The following is a 6,000-nucleotide window of genomic DNA, read 5'->3' on the forward strand; positions in this document are numbered from 1 at the left end:
TATAATCCTAATGAGGAGTATTCTTGGATTGGACATAGACTAAATTATTTAACTTTGTTGTATCTAGTTTATTTCTTTTCTTTGCATGTATCCACTCAAAAGTGCTACAATTGACTTCACAATTGGATGGACTCGTAGTCAATCCATCCTTTGCAAATTAGGTATATCATTTCCATAAGTATACCGCCATAAAACTAAAAAAAGAAAAAGCACACAATTAATAAAAAATATATATATAGAAAACCGCTTAGGGCCACCTAGGTGCCGCCTAGCTCTAGACTGATTTTTCGAAACAATTTGCACTAAATCGAGGCGGGCCTTCACCGCCTAGCGCTTGGGTAGCCTTGACCGCCTAGTGCCTAGGCCGATTTTTAGAACAATGCTTTTAAAATAAGCAAAATATTTATTTTTACCGAATTTTTTTATTACTTAATTTTAAAGTGAAGGAGCTTAATTTTGATTAAAAAAAAAAAACAATAACAAATGGAGCCTTACGAACGTGGGGAGCTTAGAATGAGTCGTTATCTTCCATCATTTCTCAGGTGCTTGTAAGCGCCATATTGAGCTGGATGCGTGTTTCCCAATTCAAATCTTTCAACACATCTTACTCGCTACCATTCAACCAATAATAGACTAATTACTTAGTTAGATGTCATCTCCTCTCCTCAATATACAGTTCCATGCCATTAATTTGACACATGCCAGTAGTGACTCATTATCCATATATTTTATAAGGAAAACTAATAAAAAGGGTTTAAAAACTTTGAGTTTTAATGATAAGGACAAAATAAAGGGTAAAATGAATAGTACTAGGATTGACTTTTAAGTGTATAAATGTGGTTTTTCGTTAAAGTGAACAGTACCGTGAGTTTTTCGTTAAAGTGAACAGTACCGTGGGTTTTTCGTTAAAATTCCCTTATATTATATATGTAGCAGCCCTTTATTTCCTTAGCAAGTCTTGGAACCGCCTCATGCTAGTTTTCAAAATAGGGACCTTCCTCACACAGTTTTCAAACAAGCACGTCGATTGGTATAGGAAATTAACTTAGGAACCATGGAATGGTTTTGCATTCAGAGTGTTAGTTCATAGAGGCATATTATATATATATATATATATATATATATATATATATATATATATATATATATATATATATTATCTATGTAGTTTGGGAGAAAAGAAAGTGAGGCCCCTTTGTGAAGAGCGGTAGGTGAGTTGTCCTGCTGAGGTTTTAGTTATCGGTCGAGGTAGTGATTTATATAATAGTTTAAAAGCTTTTTTATTTTTAGATAAACGAAACCATGAATTATTATGAGATTTAATCTATTTCCAAATATCTATTTATTTTCAAGTCAAGTATGTTTGAGTTCATTTAAATATTTATGATGGGATAGGATGCGGTCCCTAATTCCTAATACCCTTTGATTGAAACCTTAATGAAATTCAAAGTTCGATCAAAGTCTCATGACTTTGTACACCTCATTATATTACTATTAATGTTTATAATTTTATAGTTTTGATATTAATTGTTTGATATTTTATGAGATTTATAATCCTATAAATTTAAAATATTTTTATAATACTATTAGAAACGGCTACAATAAAAAAATTCAAACATTTTGATTGAATAAATGGATAAAAACTACGTAACAATAAGAAATAATAAATGGCAAAAGAAAGTATCCGTAGTGTTAAAAAAATTGGTACATTTTACAAAAAAAATTGGTACATTTCACATATAACAAAGTGGTACATTAATAAGGAAGAATAGGTACATTATAAATAAATTAGGGTACAAATAAAAGATTAAAAAATTATGAGTACAAATGAAATTTAAAAAAATATGGGCGTAAAAAGAAATTAATACATGGGTACAAATTAAAACTAAAAAGAAAATATTACAAATTAAAAAAAAAAAAAAAAAAAAAAAGAGGTTGCAAATTAAAAGTAGGTACAAACTAAAAATATAAATATATAATACAAAGTTTAGCCATAAGGCATAAATATACCATATGTAATTTTTCTATCATTGATTAATTATACAATGCTACGTGATAGTAAACACATGGGCACAAATACACATAAAATTTTCAAAAAATATGGGCACAAAAAGAAATTAATATATGGGTACAAATTAAAACTGAAAAGAAAATTGATACAAATTTAAAAAGGTTAGCAAATTAAAAATGGGTACAAACTAAAAATAAAAATATATTATAAAAATTTAGTCATAAATCTAAATATACTAATTGTAACATTTTAAACACTAAAGGAATATATTTAAAAAAAAATTATTAAAATAATTAATGATGTTATTAACACCCAAGGACCTTGATCAAAAATTGAAAAGGAATAAGGTTTTAATCAATGGAGTAGCAAAATGGATGAAAACCTAATTTCTCCTATACACAATCTATTTGGAATTACTTGAAATCGTCATGGAGTATGAGAACTTTAGTGTTGTGTTATATGAGCAATAAATGTATGGCACACCAGGACACTATGAAGGATGAACAACACGTGAAGGGCCGTTGTGATATGAAATTATGAAGTTCTTTTACATAATTATGACATTTTCTAGCTTGTGTAAAACAACATCGATTGACTAGCACATTATATGTTCTACTCACTTGGAGAGGTGGCAGTTGCTCATCCCTCCTGCTTTCATTTTTCAAAAGAAATATTTGACGAGACAGAGGCCACTAGACGAGCTGAGATTGTGTTCTATTGACGCAGATAGCGAGGTGACAAAAGCTAACCTTAATAATCAATATGTTTTCAACTTTTTCATTTGAAAATGGTCCATAAACTTTTGAAAGCGTTTTATAAGGACAAAGTGGCTCTATAACACAAGTAATTTTTGAAAGGCATTTTGATAACCTTAACCAAAAATGCTTTCTCTATAGGCATGTGACAACTTATGTCTAGGATTACGTACTTATGTTGAAACATAGACAAAACCCACCAAATTGAATTGTACACGTGCATAAGCTGTGACATTTTGGTGTCTACTTGACAAAGTCTACAATTGGACTTAATTGTTTGGATTTGTGCTTACCTTGTTAGAATTAGGATTTTGTTTCTTTGTCTAATACGGTAAGGTTAGTTCTCTATATATATGATGCTTTGCAACTCGTAGACACAAGTCCTTCACAATGTAGCCTCTTGAGTTATGTAGCCGTCATGGCAATCTTTCGTTCACTTAATAAAATTATATTAATTTATAATTAGTTTGGTCATTTGTCAGTCATGCACTATAATATTCAATTATCATGCTCAATTCCATGAAATTAGCTGATTTAAACTACTAAGTCTATCAACTTTTGTAAACGACATTGCTGACAAAAAAAAAAAAAAAAAAGACATTATTGTTCTCATTAATTTAACACATTTTCTAAAAGTTGAGGACATAACTAAACTTGAAACCAAAAGCAATTGAGGACCAACGTTGAATAGCCAGTAACTTCAGAAGACAATTTATAATTAACTCTTTTGTCATTTATGCGGATGTAAATCAGACAAGATTAATTCCAAGCTCTTTCTCTCTCTCTGCCCCACATGGTTCACATGGTCCTATATATATGGTCCACAACGCATCTCTATAATTTTATGAGATCAAAATTTTGATGTTATATGAATATATATTGATAACAGTAAAAAAAATGACTATATACTTGAGAACAAATTAAACCATTGTAAAAGGAGATAAAAGCAGGCAGTTGGTAATACTAGGGAGCTTAAATTTGTAAACAAAATTTGCAAACTAAATAATGTGTCATCAATAGAATGAGCATGTTTATCAATGCTTAAGTAATAATCTAATTATCAACTTCCATGTCGTTTAATTTACAAAATTTTCTACAAATTTAGTTTCTTTAGCATTACCCTAAACAAAGTTGTAGGGCAGTGTCTACTTGATAATCACATTTTCCATCCAAACAAAAAAGAAATCTAAACCCAATTTCCCTTTGGCTAACCAGAAAAATCCCACTACGCACTACCCAAACAGAAACACACACACACACACACTCACATATGATCAGTTGCGTAAATTATATGTTAAATTTGCTAACTAAGTGTTATTTCTCCTTACTTTCTGTTGATTAAAGCGAACTTATAACTAAGTAAGACATTAAAGTGATAGAGTTTTATAATTGAGGCTAAACTTCAAACACTTACCCTAGTAGCTAGGGCAAAACCCCCATCCACCATGAGTGGGAAGCAAATCAACTCAGTGTGCTTTTTGAACGAGAAAATTCAACTCAGTCTGCTTTGAGATAGTCTCAGCTCATTAATATCTAACCAAACATAAATAGGGAAATCAAAAATTAGAAATCAAAAGAACTTGGTTACTGGTTACCGAGTAGCCAGCGGAGCGTGTAAAGGAAGGAAGGAATAGACGAAAAAGCAAAGGATTAGAGTGGGAGATAGGGTTTGGCCAACTGGCCTCTTCCACCATGCATGGGTGCAGTTTTGATACCTTAGCATGAGATTGCCTACTCAGCATTAAAGGAGGGAGAGCTATTGATCACTAGCACAAATAATCTCATCCCAATCCCAATCCCGATCGCAATCCCAATCCCATCCAGGTGGGTCAGATTCATCAGAAAAATTAACAGAAATATGTATTATTTTTTTATATTTGCAGGTCTACATTGTTTGTCATACCCACATAAGGCGCGGCCTATAGCTTTTTTCTCTTCTTGTTTACAAAGATGGTGAGTTTTCTATGCACATCTTTACGGCTGCTTTGGAGCTTATATAGAGGTGAGTGCGCACCCCATGACCCGTTACTATCAAACCCCTAAATAATATTTACACTCATAATTGTGGTTGTTTTTTTGGGATCGGCTGCCCTCTCTTTGCACTGTCCTTGTTGATGCTGCAGCTGCTGCTCTGCCACCACCAATTTTTGAAAGCCGTTGCAGAAGAAAGAAGAGCTGTTCAGAACACTGGATAAAACAACTCCCACCAGCTTTTTTGTTTCTTCTTCTTCTTCTTATCCTTTTTTTTTAATTATTTTTTGTCCTGCTCTTTTTATTTTTATTTTTTAACTTATGTTTTATTATCCCTCCTTCTTCTCCTGCTTTCCGCATGACAGTATAGATAGTGGTCAGATAATAACGGAATTGACCAAAAGTGAAAACCCTAGTTGATCACAGCCGTTGATGGTTTAGCATCTTTGATAAAACTCTGTACGTGAGCAGAACTAGACGGGCGTATGGTCCATTCAACCTTTAGGAAACATGGAATGTTGAGTGGGAGAAATAAGGAAACAAACAAAAAGCTAGCATGCCATCTTGGGTGGTTCGGTATGGGATACCGAACCAAAACCTTAGTCTCGATTCCCAAATCGAAATTTTCGGTATTCTCAATTTCAAGACCGATCTCAAACCAAATTTTCGAAAATCCCGAAATAGTTTCGGTATTTCGTGACAATCAGGAATCCCGAAATATTTTTGGGCTTTTAACCTTTTGGGCTTTTGGACTATAATATTTGGCTGTGCAGTGTGCAGAATAGCCAATCTGCACTGCATATCGTGGCTGTACGCAGTGTGCAGTGATCAAAATTTGGCTGGGCTATAAAGTGATCATCAAATCATTATGTGTAGAAATAAAATCAAACCAAAATCCTTGCATTGCATATATCCAAAACAGGTAAGGAAAAATGGACTCATTCACTCAATCCTTGAACTGGTCAGACATGCAGTAATTGCATTTAGTGAGATATAATAATAAACTTCACTTAAGAAAGCAATTCAACTAAATAAGTTGAAGAACGAAGGCTTCAAAAGAAAGAAATAGTTTGCATCGAGAGAGTATTAAACCAGATAATAAACCACAGCCTATTACAAAGGTCAACCAATGACTAATGTAAATATACCAAAGCTCCAAAAGCTTAGATTCCTTAAAGACTAAATACTTCCAATTACAAATATGTCCCACATTACACTCTTAAAAGCAACAACAAATAAATCAAAGGAGCATACAATGTAAAA

The sequence above is a fragment of the Pyrus communis genome, chromosome 14 (assembly GCF_041283825.1).
Source record: "Pyrus communis isolate YQ-2024b chromosome 14, ASM4128382v1, whole genome shotgun sequence".
NCBI classification, from domain to species: domain Eukaryota; kingdom Viridiplantae; phylum Streptophyta; class Magnoliopsida; order Rosales; family Rosaceae; genus Pyrus; species Pyrus communis.